Raw genomic sequence first — 10,176 nt, 5'->3', positions numbered from 1 at the left:
AGAGTGCACAAAAAAGAGGGAGAGAGTGCACAAAAGAGAGGGGGGAGAGTGCAAAAGAGAGGGGGGAGAGAGCGCAAAAAAGAGGGGGGAGAGAGCGCAAAAGAGGGGGGGGAGAGAGCACAAAAGAGAGGGGGAGAGAGAGCGCAAAAAAGAGGGGGAGAGAGCACAAAAGAGAGGAGGGAGAGAGCGCAAAAGAGGGGGGAGAGCACACAAAAGAGAGGGGGAGAGAGCACAAAAGAGAGGGGGGAGAGAGCACAAAAGAGGGGGGGAGAGAGACAGCAAAAGAGAGGGGGGAGAGAGACAGCAAAAGAGAGGGGGGAGATAGACAGCAAAAGAAAGGGGGGAGAGAGACAGCAAGAGGGGTAGAGACAGCAAAAGAGAGGGGAGAGTGCACAAAAAAGAGGGGGGAGAGTGCACAAAAGATAAGGGAGAGAGAGCGCAAAAGAGAGGGGGGAGATAGCAAAAGAGAGGGGGGAGAGAGACAGCAAAAGAGAGGGGGAAGAGAGCACAAAAGAGAGGGGGGAGAGTGTACAAAAGAGAGGAGGGAGAGTGCACAAAAAAGAGGGGGGAGAGTGCACAAAAGAGAGGGGGGAGAGCACAAAAGAGAGGGGAGAGAGAGTAAATGTCACACAACTGAGAATATACTTGCTGATCCTCTGTCCAGCTTCCTGTCAGATAAAGCTCAGTGAGCGTGCAATATCTAAACTTCTACAACAAACAGTTGAACTGTCGAATACTGCTAAATGAGCGCAACGTACTGCACCGGACTTCCACAGGTAACCGTTGTTAGAGGCTGTTGAAAACACGGGAAAAAATATCAGGTAAATCCATGAATACGGTGGATTTAAAAAAGACCGCCTTGTTAAGACACTCCGATGTGCCTTTCGGGACTCCTCCCTTTCTCAAGGAGTATGACATGTCATAGTGTTCACTGCCCTTTGTAGTTCATGTCTCGCTTGTGATTGGATCAAAACAAGTAACACACCTTCCTTACGTATGTATAATTCACACAATTACTCTAACTAAGCAAACACTACTTAAACCACTCTATATACAAAAACACAATTAAGGGCAATAGGAAAATTTATTGAGCAGTAATCTATCTCTAATAGTATGTTGCAGAATCACATCTGTGATGTCAAACTTATCATAATATGTTACACAGAATCAGCTGATCGATATCTATACCTGTATACAATTGGTTATATTTCCAACACAGTGAATCTATCTGTATGAAAATCATCCACACTTGACACTATACTAGCGTCACTATATATATATATATATAATTAAGAACAAAATAGGAATAGTAGAATACCAGATATCTCTTAATAAGGAAACCCCAAGGTCTATCTCTATTTAAGCCCCTGGGCTTCCTTTACGAAAGAGGGTATTTTGTCTATCACCCCTTCTTCTAGGAGGGGGAGCATCATCCACAATTTGAAACCTAAGTTGACTCTTATTATGTGAATAGGTCAGAAAATGAAAAGCAACTGGGGCATCATATTCTTCATTATTAATGGCTGTTTTATGTTGTCTAATCCATTCCCTGACATTCTGTGTGGTCTCGCCCACATATACAAACCCAAACAGGCATTTTATGACATAAATTACATAACTTGAGTTACAAGTATATGTATTTTTAATGTTAATCTTACATCCATTATGCGGATGTGTTACATAGTCACCTTTAATGAGGGAATTGCATTGTGCACAACTATAACATGGAAATGAACCTTTTTTACGTAGTGGTAAGGTGATATTTGTAGAACCAAAATCAGCCTTGATAAATTCATCCATCATGTTTCTATTCCTTTTATAAGAAAAAAGTGGAGGATTTTTAGATATTTCTAATGTGTGGGGATCCTCTTGTAACAAATACCAGTGCTTGGATATCATAGATCTCAATTTCCTACTGTGTAAGCCATATTGTGTACCGAGAATTGAAGCTCAGTTTTCTGTTTCGGAGCTAACAATGTTTCTCTGTCTATCTGTTGTACTCTAGCAAGATTATCCTGTACAACTTTCTCAGGATAACCCCTAGCTATAAACTTATCTGCCATCTATTCTAATCTCAACTGGACCTGTAAAAGGATCCATCATGATCCGTTTTGTTCTCAGCAGTTGACTGTAAGGTAAACTCTTGATCATAGCTGGTGGATGAGAACTATTATATAATAATAGGTTATTTCTATCTGTAGCTTTACAGAAAATGTCACATTCCAAGGCATTACATTTTTTAATAACCATAGTATCAAGGAAACTTACTCTCTCAACACTATATTCCATGGTAAATTTCAGAAAGTCAATTTTATTATTCAAACTATCTACAAAGGCATTAACCCTTTGAGTGCTAAGCACTTTACCACCTGGGTGCTAAGATTTTTTTAAGTTTTTATTTTTATTGTTTTAACAAAAATTTGTAATTTTTTTTTTCAGACCCCCAAGACTTACAATACTTACACTGTTAGAAAGGTTAGGCGATTACCTTTCTAATGGTGGGTCTTGGGGGTCTGTAGCTGCTTAGATGCCTGAGAACAGGCTTCTAAGTAGCATGCCCCTGCTCTTATACTTAACATTGTTAAGTATAAATAAAGTTGCTCGGAGACTTCATCACGTTATTGCGTGTGACGTCACCATGCAAAACGGGAAGCCCCGGCGATGCTGTCACTATACAGGCACAATTGCCGGGGTAGGAATGGGTGGGGGCCCCCAGATCTCCCTCAAGTTGGGAGGGTGCTAGTGACGGCTCTGAGCCATCATTAGCACCAGAGTGGGAAACTCTGTGATGGCTCAGAGCCATCATTAGCATAAAAAGGGTTAAGTGATGATAGGTCCCCTGTCCATATAAAAAATATGTCATCTATATATCTATACCAACATAGTACATGCTCTTTAAATTCATCCAGTATATAGATATTCTGTTCCTCAAAACGTCCCACAAACAATTTGGCATATGTGGGCATGACATTTGAGCCCATAGCTGTACCCCGGGTCTGGACATAGAAGGTATTCTCAAACATGAAATAGCTATCATATAAGATGATATCTAATAGATCTCTGATCAAACCTCGTTCAGATGGAGTGTATACTTCCTCTTTCTCAATATAGTAGAGGACACCTCCTATGCCCAGATTATGCGGGATACAGGAATACAGACTGGAAATGTCCATAGTCACCAATATGCTATCTGATGGTACTCGTAGAGATGCCACCTTTTTCAAAAAATCAGTAGTATCTTGAAGATATGAGGTGACACTCCCCAGTAGGGGTCTAATTAAATGATCAACAGAAATAGCAATAGGTTAAAAAACTGAATCTGTCCCTGCCATAATGGGACACCCAGATGGATCATATACGGCTAGATTTAGAGTTTTGTCGGTAACGACCCGCGTAGCTAACGCATGCTTTTTTCCCCCCGCACCTTTTAAATACCGCTGGTATTTAGAGTTCACAGAATGGCTGCGTTTTCAGTGCGTTAGGCTCCAAAAAAGGAGCGAAGAGCATAATTTACCGCCACTGCAACTCTCGATACCAGCGGTGCTTACGGACGCGGCCAGCTTCAAAAACGTGCTCGTGCACGATTCCCCCATAGGAAACAATGGGACAGTTTGAGCTGAAAAAAAAACTAACACTACAAAAAAGCAGCGTTCAGCTCTTAACGCAGCCCCATTGTTTCCTATGGGGAAACAGTTTCTAAGTCTGCACCTAACACCCTAACATGTACCCCGAGTCTAAACACCCCTAACCTTACACTTATTAACCCCTAATCTGCTGCCCCGCTATCGCTGACCCCTGCATATTATTTTTAACCCGTAATCTGCCGCTCCGTACACCGCCGCAACCTACATTATAGTTATGTACCCCTAATCTGCTGCCCCTAACACCGCCGACCCCTATATTATATTTATTAACCCCTAATCTGCCCCCCACAACGTCGCCGCCAGCTACCTACAATTATTAACCCCTAATCTGCAGACCGGACCTCACCGCTACTATAATAAAGTTATTAACCCCTAATCCGCCTCACTCCCGCCTCAATAACCGTATAATAAATAGTATTAACCCCTAATCTGCCCTCCCTAACATCGCCGACACCTAACTTCAAGTATTAACCCCTAATCTGCTGACCGGACCTCGCCGCTACTCTAATAAATGTATTAACCCATAAAGCTAAGTCTAACCATAACCCTAACACCCCCTAAGTTAAATATAATTTAAATCTAACGAAATAAATTAAATCTTATTAAATAAATTATTCCTATTTAAAGCTAAATACTTACCTGTAAAATAAACCCTAATATAGCTACAATATAAATAATAATTATATTGTAGCTATTTTAGGATTAATATTTATTTTACAGGCAACTTTGTATTTACAATAGCTATTAAATAGTTAATAACTATTTAATAGCTACCTAGTTAAAATAATTACAAAATTACCTGTAAAATAAATCCTAACCTAAGTTACAATTAAACCTAACACTACACTAGCAATAAATTAATTAAATAAAATACCTACAATTAAATACAATTAAACCTAACACTACACTATCAATAAATTAATTACATGAAATACCTACAATTAAATACAATTAAATAAACTAACTAAAGTACAAAAAATAAAAAAGCTAAGTTACAAAAAATAAAAAAATTAATTACAAACATAATAAAAATATTACAACAATTTTAAGCTAAATACACCTACTCTAAGCCCCCTAATAAAATAACAAAGCCCCCCAAAATAAAAAAAATGCCCTACCCTATTCTAAAATTAAAATAGAAAAGCTCTTTTACCTTACCAGCCCTTAAAAGGGCCATTAGCGGGGCATGCCCCAAAGAATTCAGCTCTTTTGCCTGGAAAAAAAACCATACAATACCCCCCCAACATTACAACCCACCACCCACATACCCCTAATCTAACCCAAACCCCCCTTAAATAAACCTAACACTAAGCCCCTGAAGATCTTCCTACCTTATCTTCACCACACCGGGTATCACACCGATCCGTCCTGGCTCCGATGTCTTGATCCAAGCCCAAGCAGGGGCTGAAGACATCCATCCTCCGGCTGAAGTCTTGATCCAAGCGGGCAGAAGAGGACATCCGGACCGGCAAACATCTTCATCCAGGTGGCATCTGATGACGAACGGCTGATCTTCAAGACCTCCAGCGCGGATCCATCCTCTTCTTCCGACGACTAGATGACGAATGAAGGTTCCTTTAAGGGACGTCATCCAAGATGGCGTCCCTCGAATTCCGATCGGAATTAAGGTAGGTAAATTCTGATTGGCTGATGGAATCAGCCAATCAGATTCAAGTTTAATCCGATTGGCTGATTGGATCAGCCAATCAGATTGAGCTCACATTCTATTGGCTGATCGGAGCTCACATTCTATTGGCTGATCGGAACAGCCAATAGAATGCAAGCTCAATCTGATTGGCTGATTGGATCAGCCAATCGGATTGAACTTGAATCTGATTGGCTGATTCCATCAGCCAATCAAAATTTTCCTACCTTAATTCCGATTGGCTGATAGAATCCTATCAGCCAATCGGAATTCGAGGGACGCCATCTTGGATGACGTCCCTTAAAGGAACCTTCATTCGTCGTCTAGTCGTCGGAAGAAGAGGATGGATCCGCGCTGGAGGTCTTGAAGATCAGCCGTTCGTCATCGGATGGAAGAACATAGAAGATGCCGCCTGGATGAAGATGTTTGCCGGTCCGGATGTCCTCTTCTGCCCGCTTGGATCAAGACTTCAGCCGGAGGATGGATGTCTTCAGCCCCCCGCTTGGGCTTGGATCAAGACATCGGAGCCAGGACGGATCGGTGTGATACCCGGTGTGGTGAAGATAAAGTAGGAAGATCTTCAGGGGCTTAGTGTTAGGTTTATTTAAGGGGGGTTTGGGTTAGATTAGGGGTATGTGGGTGGTGGGTTGTAATGTTGGTGGAGGGGTATTGTATGTTTTTTTTCCAGGCAAAAGAGCTGAATTCTTTGGGGCATGCCCCGCAAATGGCCCTTTTAAAGATTGGTAAGGTTTAAAGAGCTTTTCTATTTTAATTTTAGAATAGGGTAGGGCATTTTGTTATTTTGGGGGGCTTTGTTATTTTATTAGGGGGCTTAGAGTAGGTGTAATTAGTTTAAAATTGTTGTAATATTTTACTAATGTTTGTAAATATTTTTTTATTTTTTGTAACTTAGTTCTTTTTTTATTTTTTGTACTTTAGTTAGTTTATATAATTGTATTTATTTGTAGGTATTGTATTTAATTATTTTATTGATAGTGTAGTGTTAGGTTTAATTGTAGATAATTGTAGGTATTTTATTTAAGTAATTTATTGATAGTGTAGTGTTAGGTTTAATTGTAACTTAGGTTAGGATTTATTTTCCAGGTAATTTTGTAATTATTTTAACTAGGTAGCTATTAAATAGTTCTTAACTATTTAATAGCTATTGTACCTGGTTAAAATAAATACAAAGTTGCCTGTAAAATAAATATTAATCCTAAAATAGCTACAATATAATTATAATTTATATTGTAGCTATATTAGGGTTTATTTTACAGGTAAGTATTTAGCTTTAAATAGGAATAATTTATTTAATAAGAGTTAATTTATTTCGTTAGATTTAAATTATATTTAACTTAGGGGGGTGTTAGTGTTAGGGTTAGAGTTAGCTTTAGGGGTTAATAACTTTATTAGAGTAGAGGTGAGGTCCGGTCGGCAGATTAGGGGTTAATAAGTGTAGGTAGGTGTCGGCGACGTTGGGGGGGGCAGATTAGGGGTTAATAAAAATAATATAGGGGTCGGCGGTGTTAGGGGCAGCAGATTAGGGGTACATAAGTATAACATAGGTTGCAGCGGTGTGCGGTCGGCAGATTAGGGGTTAAAAAAAATTATTATAGTGGCGGCGATGTGGTGGGACCTCGGTTTAGGGGTACATAGGTAGTTTATGGGTGTTAGTGTACTTTAGAGCACAGTAGTTAAGAGCTTTATGAACCGGCGTTAGCCCAAAAAGCTCTTAACTCCTGTTTTTTTTCTGCGGCTGGAGTTTTGTCGTTAGATTTCTAGCGCTCACTTCAGCCACGACTCTAAATACCGGCGTTAGAAAGATCCCATTGAAAAGATAGGATACGCAATTGGCGTAGGAGGATCTGCGGTATAGAAAAGTCGCGGCTGCAAAGTGAGCGTTAGACCCTTTAATGACTGACTCCAAATACCAATGGGGGGTAAAAACCAGCGTTAGGACCCCCTAACGCTGGTTTTGACGGCTACCGCCAAACTCTAAATCTAGCCGATAGATTCTTATGTATCTTGGGCAGTATATAAAAAACTGGTATTATAGGATAGCGGTGAGCTGGCTAAACGTGCTTGTGCACGATTTCCCCATAGGAATCAATGGGGCATATCCGGCTGAAAAAAAACCTAACACCTGCAAAAAAGCAGCGTTCAGCTCCTAATGCAGCCCCATTAATTCCTATGGGGAAATACTTTTTATGTCTACACCTAACACCCTAACATGAACCCAGAGTCTAAAAACCCCTAATCTTACACTTACTAACCCCTAATCTGCCGCCCCCGACATCGTCGCCACCTGCATAATCTTATTAACCCCTAATCTGCCGCTCCGGACACCGCCGACACCTACATTATATCTATGAACCCCTAATCTGCTGCCCCTAACATCGCCGACACCTACATTATATTTATCAATCCATAATCTGCCGCCCCCAATGTCGCCGCAACCTACCTACACTTATTAACCCCTAATCTTCCACCCCCAACGTCGCCGCCACTATACTAAAGTTATTAACCCCTAAATCTAAGTCTAACCCTAAACCTAGCCCCCCTAACTTAAATATAATTTAAATAAATCTAAATAAAATTACTATTATTAACTACATTATTCCTATTTAAAACTAAATACTTACCTATAAAATAAACCCTAAGATAGCTACAATATAACTAATAGTTACATTGTAGCTATCTCAGGGTTTATTTTTATTTTACAGGTAACTTTGTATTTATTTTAACTAGGTACAATAGTTACTAAATAGTTATTAACTATTTAATAGCTAAAATAAGTACAAATTTACCTGTAAAATAAAACCTAAGTTACAATTACACCTAACACTACACTATAATTAAATTAATTACCTAAATTAACTACAATTAATTACAATTAAATAAAATAAAGTATGAAAAAAAACATTAAATTACAGAAAATAATAAAATAATTATTAAACTAATTACACCTAATCTAATTCCCCTAATAAAATAAAAAAGCCCCCCAAAATAAAAAAATCTTTGCCCTATACTAAATTACAAATAGCCCTTAAAAGGGCTTTTTGCGGGGCAGTGCCCCAAAGTAATCAGCTCTTTTACCTGTAAAAAAAAATACAATGACCCTTGATTGGAACAGCTAATAGAATGCAAGCTCAATCCTATTGGCTGATTGGATCAGCCAATAGGATTTTTTCTACCTTAATTCTGATTGGCTGATAGAATTCTATCATCCAATTGGAATTGAAGGGACGCCATCTTCGATGACGTCACTTAAAGGTACCGTCATTTAGTCGTCGGATGTCATTGGAAGAGGATGCTCCGCGTCGGATGTCTTGAAGATGGACCCGCTCCGCTCCAAATGGATGAAGATAGAAGATGCCGTCTGGATGAAGACTTCTGCCCGTCTGGAGGACCTCTTCTGCCCGGATAGGATGAAGACTTCTGCCTGTCTGGAGGACCACTTCTGCCCGGTTGGGTGAAGACGTCTCAAGGTAGGGTGATCTTCAAGGGGTTAGTGTTAGATTTTATTAAGGGGGGATTGGGTGAGTTTTAGAGTAGGGTTGGGTGTGTGGGTGGTGGGTACAGGTAAAAGAGCTGATTACTTTGGGGCAATGCCCTGCAAAAGGCCCTTTTAAGGGCTATTTGTAATTTAGTATAGGGTAGGGATTTTTTTTATTTTGGGGGGCTTTTTTATTTTATTAGGGGGATTAGATTAAGTGTAATTAGTTTAAAAAAACTTGTAATTATTTTATTATTTTCTGAAATTTAGTGGGGGGGTTTCCCGTACTTTAGTTTATTTAATTTAATTTTAATTAATTGTAGTTAATTTAGGTAATTCATTTATTTATAGTATAGTGTTAGGTGTAATTGTAACTTAGGTTAGGTTTTATTTTACAGGTAAATTTGTACTTATTTTAGCTAGGTAGTTATTAAATAGTTAATAACTATTTAATAACTATTGTACCTAGTTCAAATAAATACAAAGTTGCCTGTAAAATAAAAATAAAACCTAAGCTAGCAACAATGTAACTATTAGATATATTGTAGCTAGCTTAGGGTTTATTTTATAGGTAAGTATTAATTGTAGTAATTTTATTTATATTTATTTAAATTATATTTAAATTGGGGGGGTTAGGCTTAGATTTAGGTTTAGGGGTTAATACATTTAGTATAGTGTCGGCGACATTGGGGGCGGCAGATTAAGGGTTAATAAATGTAGGTAGGTGTCAGCGATGTTAGGGACGGCAGATTAGAGGTTAATAATATTTAACTAGTGTTTGTGAGGCGGGAGTGCGGCATTTTAGGGGTTAATATATTCATTAAAGTGGCGGCGATGTATGGTCAACAGATTAGGGGTTAAAATTTTTATTTAAGTGTTTGGTATGTGGGGGGCCTCAGTTTAGGGGTTGATAGGTAGTTTATGGGTGTTAGTGTACTTTTTAGCACTTTAGTTTAGAGTTTTATGTTACGGCATTAGCCCATAAAACTCTTAACTACTGACTTTTAAATGCGGTAACAGTCTTGACAGGAGAGGCTGTACCGCTCACTTTTTCCAAGACTCGTAATACCGGCGTTAGGAAAATCCCATTGAAAAGATAGGATACGCAATTGACGTAAGTGGATTTGCGGTATGTTCGCGTCGCGGAAAAAGAGTGAGTGGTACACCTGTACCTGCAAGACTTGTAATACCAGCTGGCATTAAAAAGCAGCGTTGGGACCTCTTAACGCAAGACTTGTAATCTAGGAGTATATTTCTATATATATATATATATATATATATATTCTTATATATATATATATTCTATAATTTTTTGTATAACATATATCTGTACCTGTATATCTATCTGTACCTATATATATATATATGTACCTACATATATATATATATTA

Source organism: Bombina bombina, chromosome 3, assembly GCF_027579735.1.
Source record: "Bombina bombina isolate aBomBom1 chromosome 3, aBomBom1.pri, whole genome shotgun sequence".
Lineage (NCBI taxonomy): Eukaryota > Metazoa > Chordata > Amphibia > Anura > Bombinatoridae > Bombina > Bombina bombina.
This window is presented reverse-complemented; position numbering follows the sequence as displayed.